This window comes from Anopheles moucheti, chromosome 2 (genome assembly GCF_943734755.1).
Source record: "Anopheles moucheti chromosome 2, idAnoMoucSN_F20_07, whole genome shotgun sequence".
Classification (NCBI taxonomy): domain Eukaryota; kingdom Metazoa; phylum Arthropoda; class Insecta; order Diptera; family Culicidae; genus Anopheles; species Anopheles moucheti.
The window spans coordinates 87,146,194-87,155,978 of NC_069140.1; the positions used below are offsets into that span (position 1 = coordinate 87,146,194).

Sequence of the window (9,785 nt, forward strand, 5' to 3'; positions counted from 1 at the left end):
CATAGAAGGCCAGAACTGACAGACCTACCTAGACCTCTTGACGTTGTTGTGCCACTAAGCAAGAAGTTTCGTATTTAATGAATCATTTGAGATGATTCGTGTTGGGTGAATCTGATTGAATTTTTCTACTAATTTTAATAATAAATGAACTTAAATACATCATCATGTAGCATACCCTTCTCCATCTACCATGCCGCTTGACTCTGATTCATGAATCATTTGAGAATCAATTCCTGATTTCGAACACTCCACATTAAAGATTCAAATTTAGAGACTCTTTTCAAAAGATTCATCAAGCACCTCACTAGTTCATATGGCTTAAACTCACGATTTCTTACAGATTAATGAATCTATGAGAATATATATTAAATTATTAATGGTCGTGAATCATGATTCATGACTCAAGACTCATGATTCAAAATTCATGAATCTTCAGAGAAGCTCATTCGATTCAAAGAGTCATTCAGATTCAGGAATCAGAATCATATTAATCCAAAACTTCGTTAAATCATAAATTGTCAGATAAACAATGTTAAAAGACAATTTTAACAACTTCTTTTGCAAATTTGTTGTGGTATTGTGCAAAAAATAACAGAAAAGTGTTCGTAAACTTCCGTTACGCACTGTACAGTACATTAACCAAAGATTATACGGCGCACGCTGTTGTTTAGTAAAATACGTTCTAAGATTAAAAGAAAATGTTTACTTTGGAGGTAGTACACGCGTGCATTGGTACGCAAGCCCAGCGAAGGGAAGAAGGTTTAGGTGCAAACAGAAAGGAAAAGCCGTCCCGGTTGTGCTGTGCTGTTTGCCCGTCCACCGGACACCGGACACCATTAGTTACGCCGTGAGAAGCGCGATGGGCAATTATTTACTCGTAAAGGTTAGGTGTTAAAATAAATTTGTTTTATCATTTATATCAATAAAGCAACCTGCTAATGCAACTAAACGCAGTGAGCGAAAGTCCGCGTTTCATCATCAGTCAGACGGGCGTTAGCATTTCTAAAACGAGCCTCACTGGCACAAAATTGTCCCCATAAAGCACACAAACTTTACCGCATGGCGCAAAAAACACACGATGGGGGGTTGTGTTAATGATTTTACTACTAATTACCCCGTTGGAACGTGAGTCGGCAATCCTGGGGGCACAATAACAAAGCCATGCTTCTCCCCGCGTGATGACCACCTACAACACTGCTGCTGCTGCTGTGGCGGAATGGCGCACTGAAGACACAGACACATGTTATATATTTTGCTAGTGCGACTAAACAAAACACACACTTATCCAGCTTAAGCGCAAAAGTGAAGTCCTCCACGCGCCTTGGGGGAATTTTGACCGTGCTACCACCGCCGTTTGTTGTTGATCTGATTACGTACATTAAACAATCCTATCTAGCAAATTACCTGATTGCAAATTGTATTTTCACCTGCTTTTTCCGCTTCCGGAGGTCGGGCGGGTCCGGCGCACACGACTGACTGGACTGGAAAACGTTCGTCTTTTTCTGCTTTTCCCCCCCGTCATTGGCAATACTCGAAACCGTACAACGACCGGAACGAAAAGAAACTAAGGAGCCACACACAACACGTTTGCCGACCGGCCGCTTCCAAGTAGTGGGGGCGGTGGGGAGGACACTTCCAAACGGTCATTATTTATATCCTTGGGAAGCTGGTGCATGGAGCATCTTTTCCCTGTTTTACCACCCCCGGAATAGTAGGAAGAAGAGCTGACTAATTTCTCGTATCAAATAATACTTTGCGGAGACTCCGTCGGTATGGGCGGTGGTGGTGGGTCCGTACTGTCCGTGTGCCGTATTTCATTTTCTCTTTCTTTCTCAAGAGAGAGAGAGAGAGAGAGAGTGATGATCAATTTTCTTCCGCTTTTCTTCCGCATTTCCCCGAATGCATCCCGCGATCCATTATTGGTTCGAGTTTGCAGCAGTAGTGCATCGATCCTTCGCTTCGGTTTGCGGATGCGTAGCGCAGCAGTGTGAATGTCCTGCGAGTCTTCCTTAACGCGATATAGCTTTAAACGTCTGTCTGAGGATGGGGGTAAAGGTGCACTGGAAAGAAAAATCTATCCCGTACACAGCAAGCACACCCGAGATGCAACGATTTTTTCACTCACCTCCCCAAAAAGCCACCAACGATGGGGTGGTGATGGAGATTTTGCTTGCTTTTTTTGCGCTAAAGAACCAATGAACACGACGGGAAACCAAATTCGCACACTGATAATAGAGATAATCGGTCGCTAGCACTACCACTACCCTAATGCGATTTGGTGTTGGTGTGGCAGACGGGAATTTTCATTCAACTAAAAGGCGTAAAAGGTAGAATGAAGTGCGATGTGCGGGGAGGGTTAGGCCAGATGATGGCTTTTGCGTTGAAAAAAAAAAACAATCACATAAGCGAATGAGAGAATTTTTCCGTTCACGTGTTTAGCATACCGATTAGTATCGTAGTGTCGGTAGGAAGGCAAATTTAGTTTACTTCCAGCGCAGTGTTCTGCAGGATGTACGCATTTTTCGCAAAAAAGTAAGAGGCGGGGATAATTTGTTTGGTGGGATCTTTATAGGAAAGCGTATTGTGAGCGCTTAGGGCATTTAAAGCTTCACGATGCCAACGATTTGTATTTGAGTTTAAAAAGGTTTAAATGAAAAAAAAAATGATGTGTTGTATTTAATGATGATTTTGAGAAGAGCCATTTATATGATTCTTTAGAAAGGAATCATTCAAACCAGGAATCGACTGTCAAAAAGTTCATGTATCTTTGAACTTCCGAGAAGAAGGGAGTTTCATCAATTAATCTCAATAGTAAATTTTAAAATCCACCAGTTTATAACAGAGCATTCGACAAGGTTTGAAGTTATACTCTTTGAAAGTAACAAATACGGAACGGTAATTAAACTGTAGCCCATTAGGGATGAAGATAGCATAACAGCCTCTCGTAATTGATTTCCTTGCAGGGCACACGCGCCCACAAAAGGCGTGGAACAGGATATTCCGTTTAACGTGGATGCCGATTGCATGCCGGAAGTTCGCCAGACAAGACATTTCCCACCTAGGAAAATTAATTTCCTTCCACTAGAAGCGAGTGAGAGTGAGTAGAGAATCTTTTGGCGTTCAAATAGCACGAAGAACAGACTGGATCGAATTACACACTGCACATTGCTATTACTGTGCATAAATTGATGAAGGTGTCCGAACCAAACGACTATTCGGTGGTAGTTTACGATCCACAAAGCAGCTGGGGGCTTGAGGCACGAGATAAAAGCAGCGGTATCGGTAGTATTTCTTTGTTAAAGAACCGAGAATAAATCAAACAAAGAATCTACAGTATGGTAACAGGAAATAAAGGATTCTACTGCATCCCAACCGGGTTCCACAGTACCTTTTCTTCGCATTGCTCCACCGATACGGTAAGATGATCAACCGAATCAACCAAAACCGAGATACACACGAGTTGTTTTGATTTTTCTGTGCGTCACCGCTTATCGCTACCACTTCTCTGTTGGATCGCAAGCGTGTTTGAAGGGTCGCCGGTGACTGAAAGTCACGTTGTTACGCGTCCGCAGCACACGACACAAAGGATATCCAATTACTTGTTTCGAGGTCGTTCCGGTTATTTGTTATATTGCTTCCCTTTTTTGCCGATCGCCCATCTCAATCCGCACTGCCGGTGTTGCTGCTGCTGCTGCTGCTTTTCGCTTTGATTGTCGCGAACTCAATACGCGAAGCAGAGACGCAAACAAGTAATGCTGCTTCCGTTCGGTTGCGTATGGATGCACGATTTATGTGTCGCAAAGCAAGGTAAAGGCCTGCCCCCGGGAGGAAATGAAGTGGTTTGCAACGAGTGAGCGCGAGCGCCCGTCTTCACCATTATCATTATCATCGTCGTTATCAGCAGTAGCTCTTTTTGTTTGCCGGAGTTGAATTCCGCTGCCTCTATTACCGTGCAAGGGGCGGTTTTTGAATGAAGAGGCGTTGATGGTTGATGATATTCGATCTTCTTCAATCTCTGACCGGGTTGTTCTATATTTGGTCCTTTGTTGACATATTTACTGCCCTACACAATGCAACATGAAATCGGTTTTGTTGCTCGGGGACAACATATGGTCTAAATTGCCGGTCCGGTATACTCTGAGGTTTTGGAGCGCAACCTCGATCCAATGGCCCAGAAAGTTAGATCTCTCTATCGAAGTGCCTCACAGATGGAAAACGAACAAGAAGCTTCTAGTATCTAAAGTGTCCTGCTGCACTAATTCTGTCTATCTAAGCCTTTGTTGATTAACTGACGAGATATTGTCCAAATAGAATCGGTTCATCTAACAAATTTTATCTGCTCTAGTGTTGTTGTTGTTAAGTTGTTGTACGAGAAATTCGTTAATAGCAGATGTCGAGGGATTTCTCCAATGTGCTCCATCAGGAGCTCCTCCATGCCATTGTTAACCGTTCCTTACACTTAACCATTGGTCAATTTCAAAAGTTATTTAGCAGAACTCAAATGCTCTTAATGTGTTCGTCTATAGCGATAATTCTATAGCATCTCGATTTGCTCATTATACGAAATTTTCATTAACAGTGCTCCTTATCAGGAGGTTGGCTGAGCTTTTAGAACATTACAATATGATTGTGCACCTTTTTTGCTCCCAAATGCAACCGAACGGGTAAAGTGCACGCTTCGCGTCTGTGTCCTATATTTACGCGGATCTGCGGTGTTCTGTATTATAAACCGCCGGACGCAAGGAGAAAGCGCAATCAGCTCCACGCGCACACAAGTCGATGCAAAAGTGTGCCAGAGGCAAAGCGCAACGAACCGGTTTGATGACTGTGGCGCGCACACCGGAGCTATGCTTCCAGCCAGCCGGCCGTCGTCATTATTCGTTATTATTCGCGGTGTTTCAATCAAGCTGGTGCTGTGTGGCCACAAATCGCCGTAGAAATCGATAGCCGGCCCGGGTCGTACCTGATTTGTGACGATTTCTAGCTAATGGTGACACGATTAGATGTGGAAACTTGCCATGCTCAGGTGCGGTTTTTGTGGGCCTCATTGCAAGGTGCTTGCTGATTATTTTTATACAAAGCTTGTAGCTGCTTACATTGTAAGTGAGAGCAAGAGACGCTTAAAGAGAAGCTTTGGAAAACAGAACCAAAAATAAAAATCCTTCCCAAATATATAGAAAGCTTCAGTGATTAAACATAGGAGTTGACAAGATGCACAGCTCTCTCCGAATATTACGGAATTCCAATATTCGGAATACTATAAAAATGTTTCCAAAGTAAATAACAATCAAAAAAAACCATTGTGTTAATTCAATTCAATAAAAATCATACTAACAAGAAGACTATCAATAGTGGGTCGGTTTTTCTTTTGGACATCCTTAAAAGAACAAAGGCTTAATTTCGTAATTCAACTATCAATTAATTTCATTACCATGTCATACGTTAATTTACTGTAAAATAAAACTATTAGTTAAAACAATTTGCCCCAGACGGCATGTGTTTAACATTGCGGTTGTTAGTTTAAAGACAGAAGCACCGTTTACACATCAGCAAAAACAATCACTTTGCGTAACATGTTTACCGAGACGCACAATAAACAATTTGTGTGTGCCTTGCGGGAAACGCAGCGTGGAAATACACAAACCCACACACACACACCGCTCACTCTACAGCACTATTTCCCTACCAACTTCCCCATTTTTCCCACCCTCAAACCGGATGCGTGCGGCAACAGCGTGCGTAGTGAGCGTTGCGATGTTTGTGACAAATTTTAGTGCCTTTTTGTTGTTGTTATTGTTTGTTGAACAATTTCTCCACAACGCGAACATGCCGTGTGCAGTGGTGGGTTCCATTCGGTGAGGATAATTATCAGCTTCATCTCGTGAAAAAGACTCTCCTTGCGAGAAGATGAATTTTCCCTCACTCACAGCTCACAATCCATGGACTGCTCGCTCATCTCGCTCGCTTTTCCTCTCTCTCTCGTTTTATCTCCTTCGTGGAAGAAAAACGATTGGATTTATCCCAACGCCAAAGGATACGCGCGGCGCACTTGCCACTTGACACACATACATGCACGCGCTTTAGCGGCATCAGAGAGAGAAACAACAACGCGAGTTGGTACTCGCTCTCACGCACAGGTGTGTACGTGCAGAGGGTCCTCGAGCTCGCATCCTTCACCTACACTACTAACCACCGTGCACACAGGTTTTGTGTTTTCTTCGCTTTTCTTCGCGTGACACTTTTGCTGAGGGTCCGCACCCTCTAGGAGTACCCTTCCATTCCCTTCCTCAAACGCCCATGGTTGTACTGTACCTTCTTCTCCCTTCGCTCTAACGCTGCACCGAAGGTGGCGTAAATGATCGTAGTAACCCAGATTCCACTTTCTTCTCGCGGGCCTCACGCGCGCTGCACTTTCCGGATGCCCCGGGGAAAGTGCTTCCCTTTTTTGGCGCAGTTAACGAGGTGACATAGGACGAGGAAAAATTGAAGAAAAAAAAATCACACTCAATGCCGAAATACACAGCACATACACACACACGCGCACACACACACAGAGGCGTAATCCTTTTAGGCGTGTTTTTATGCCACCCTCTCATTCGCAATGCCATCAAAGCAACCTTGGCATATTCAATCAATCATTTAGCACGATTTAGCGAGGATGTGTTTGTTTTATTCCCGCAAAAGTAGCTGTTCCTTGCTAGCGGGAAAATTGTTGCCGCACCCTTTATAGTTGTGGACAAGGGGAGGGTGGTTGGTCCTTCCACAGCCCCAAGTTTTTGCACAATGTTGACAGGTGTGACCACCAACGGGGTTAGATATTTGATTATCTGGGGATTCCTTTGCATGTTTTTTTTCCTATTTATCATACACATCACTATCTCCACCAACGGAATACACACCTTTTTCGCGAAAACCCGGAATAACACCACACAGCTTCACCGGATCTAGTACTCAAATCGTGGTACGATTTTCTCACACACCCGCGCGCACACACACACACACGCACATTAGCCACGTCTCTTTTGCCCGTTTTGTTGATGAATGGGGGATATGTTACTGGTTGAATAATTCCGGAAAAATCCCATCACACTACCCATGCAACCACACACGTACAAGTTTTTCGGCAACTTAAATTACGGCTAAAATCACTATTCACGCACGCGGAAAACCATCGTACGCACCGTGCCCGTGCACATTTGGGCACTGGCTGTCGTTCGCGGTACCGCTCGTGTCACGCACGCACCACTATCTGACGGCTCTGTGGACGACGACGCGTTTGCAAAATTTTCCATTCGCCGACCGCTGTGTGTCCACTCTCAAATTCCGTGTGCCTGCGTTTCGATGTGTGCGTCTGTACACGGGCGTGTGTTGGTACGGTGTCACCGCTTGCACCGTGTGCCCGTGTGTGTAGCAGAGAGTGTTTCCATCTTCCATCACCTTCGTGCATGTATATCTCTGTCCGTATGGTGGTGCTGCTGTGCTCGCCCTTTAACTCTCTCACTCTCTCGCGAGCTACGTATTTTCGCGACAAAACTACCCCCAACAACGAGGGGGTCGATTTTCTCTCCAGCGCTTGCGGGAAAATTTTGCTTTTCCCGATTCACGCTCAATGCTCAGTTCACCCGCCTTCCAGGAACCGTAGCTGTGTCGGTTTTTTTTCCACCGTAGTGAGATTAGAATTAAAAATGCATCTTTACACCCCAAAAATGCATGCATGCAAAATTTTCGACTTTTCTTTGTACATTCAAGCTGAGGATAGTAATTTCATGAGAAGAATTTCATTCCGGTTCATTCAACTGTGGGCATAAACAGCAGGCAAGCCTTGTTGGTACCGGTCCCAGAGAAACGGACATTAAATTCAACTCATAACGCCTTTAATAACATAAAATAATATCCCGTGTAATACAAAAAATAAGAAAATCAAACGATCTTTGAAAAAGCAATCTACATAAATAGAATCCCTCTTATGTTAAATTTCTGCATGGCGAAGTAGGTAAAATTTTCGCATACAGCATTGCATTACTCCTGTCATGAGTTGATCGACCTTTCGCATTGATAAGAGATGATTGTATATTGTAGACGGTTACTCCCACAATAGAGTTTTGCTTAATGAATCGATTGAGCTGAAACATGCACATGAATCCTCGTTGAGGATTCATGCAAGCCATGAGTCGACTGTCAAAAGCTTCTTGAATGTTTGTGAAGCTTCTAGTGAATGAGGATGTGAATGCTTTCATATTTACAAAATCTCAAAGGGTCTTTAGAGAATTTTGATGTTTCACCTTCTGAATTGACAATATTTACACTGGTGTCGACCCTATCGCGTGAAAACCAGGCAGTACTATCAACCAGATCACCAAGCCGCCTTCAGGAATTCAAGATTTATTTGCTATTTGTGTATCTTTAATTATTTATGATTCTTTGAGGATTCATGAATCTAGAAGTCGGGGGATAAATCCCAATTCTTTTAGGCTTATTTGAGAAATAAAGCTACCTCGTAAATTCGGAGTCATCTACTCAACTAAAAGACTGATTCTGATTCATGAATCAGCTACCAACACTACTCCACACACCCCAAATATAGCCCTTTTACACTGAAGGCAGCTCATCAATAAGTTATTTTTTCTCTTTCGCTTCATCTCCCTCATACTTACACACACTACTGCGCGGGATCGGTACGTGCTATTTCACTCACTCAGCTAACGCATCGGTATGCTTCGTTGTCACCAATTGAGCGCTCCTTTTTCTTTCGCTGCCCTTGCTCACTTTTCCACGCACACAGTCACCCGTCTACGTATGATGCTTCGTTGCTCTTTCTCACAGTCGTGCTGCTTTTTCTGGCGGACACTTTTCTTCTCTTTACCGATGCCCGCACACACAAGTTCACACGCCACCACTCGCTTCTTTCCTTCCGCTTCTTCGTTTCTTCTTCCTTTGCTAGCGCATTTGCTTTGAAACCCACCCGCTTCGGCCGAGGTTTGACACTACACACACCCGCAGTACCCCTGCGGCAAGGGACTATTTTTCTACGCACGAATTCACGATCGAAACGCACCGATCTGCTCAAAACTCCATGTCCACCGTGTAGCGGGACATTTCAACTACGTTTTAAACACTAGCAGTATCACCATTCACACTCTTGTAATAGATATTTTTGTCAAAACATGCACCACACTAATTCCAGCTCATATCGAACCGAGTCGCCATATTTGTTTTTTTCGGTGTAGCGCTCCCTAGAATGACAGGAACAGCCAACAATCGTACATTTCACTCACACCGTTTCTGCGGTGGAAGGAAAGAGATAGGCAGAGCGACTGTACAAATCAAAGGTTGATTCAAACCTGCATCGTTTCACACACACTATCAAACACAGTTTGACAATTACGATCGAAATTTGGGCTGTGATTGAGAAATGGTACCAAGTTTAAAAACATTTTCGAAACAAAAACAAACCGTTACAAAGACTAAGCATCCTGATATCTATTTATTTAAATGATGGCTCCCTCGTGGCGAAAAATAAATTACGTAGAAGATTATATTAATGAACAATACTCCAGCAAAGACCTGGCCAACGAATATAACAGCGTTTGAAAACATAACATAGGTCTATATACTTACTTATACGGCACTACAACCGCAACCTTGGCCTACTACAGGTTCCTTTAAACCGCTCACAATGTCCGAACCGTCGTCTGTCACCCAAATATCCCATCTTTTCCCATCAACGTCATCACTCTATCTCAATTTGGGTCTAACACGCATCCATGTCCATGTGGACAACCTAA

At 43.6% G+C, this 9,785-nt stretch overlaps 1 protein-coding gene across 1 annotated transcript in view; it reads right to left on the reverse strand.

Moving 5' to 3' along the window:
* Positions 1-9,179, reverse strand: part of LOC128299264 (catenin delta-2) — a 36,702-nt gene extending 27,523 nt beyond the window's left edge. Inside the window, exon 1 of the mRNA XM_053035167.1 lies at positions 8,655-9,179. The gene's annotated coding sequence lies outside the window, so the exon portion shown is untranslated. The remainder of the gene's footprint in view (positions 1-8,654) is intronic.
* Positions 9,180-9,785: the final 606 nt, after the last annotated feature.